Source organism: Hippocampus comes, unplaced genomic scaffold (genome assembly GCF_001891065.2).
Source record: "Hippocampus comes isolate QL1 unplaced genomic scaffold, H_comes_QL1_v1.1 scaffold85, whole genome shotgun sequence".
NCBI classification, from domain to species: Eukaryota; Metazoa; Chordata; class Actinopteri; order Syngnathiformes; family Syngnathidae; genus Hippocampus; species Hippocampus comes.
In genome coordinates, this window is record NW_017805540.1 from 3,538,827 (window position 1) to 3,539,036 (window position 210).

The 210-nt window shown below is 45.2% G+C and overlaps 1 protein-coding gene across 1 annotated transcript in view; it reads right to left on the bottom strand.

Annotated features, from left to right (window-relative positions):
• sntg1 (syntrophin, gamma 1) overlaps nt 1–210 on the bottom strand; it is a 43,032-nt gene that overhangs the window by 22,686 nt on the left and 20,136 nt on the right. The gene's annotated exons all lie outside the window — the stretch shown is intronic.

Sequence of the window (210 nt, forward strand, 5' to 3'; positions counted from 1 at the left end):
CAGGTTTTCAAGCTACGTCCATGAACATGTACTTCGACTCCCACCTTGTTTGAAACCCCCGGTTCTCAGTGTCCACCTTCCGTTTTGCCATTTTTGATGGGTATCTGAAAGCTAATGTCACTGTTATGGGAACGACTGCTAGACTAATAAATATTTAAATAAAGCGGCCGACTGCTTGGCGCGTCACCGTTGCATTGTGGGAAATGTAGT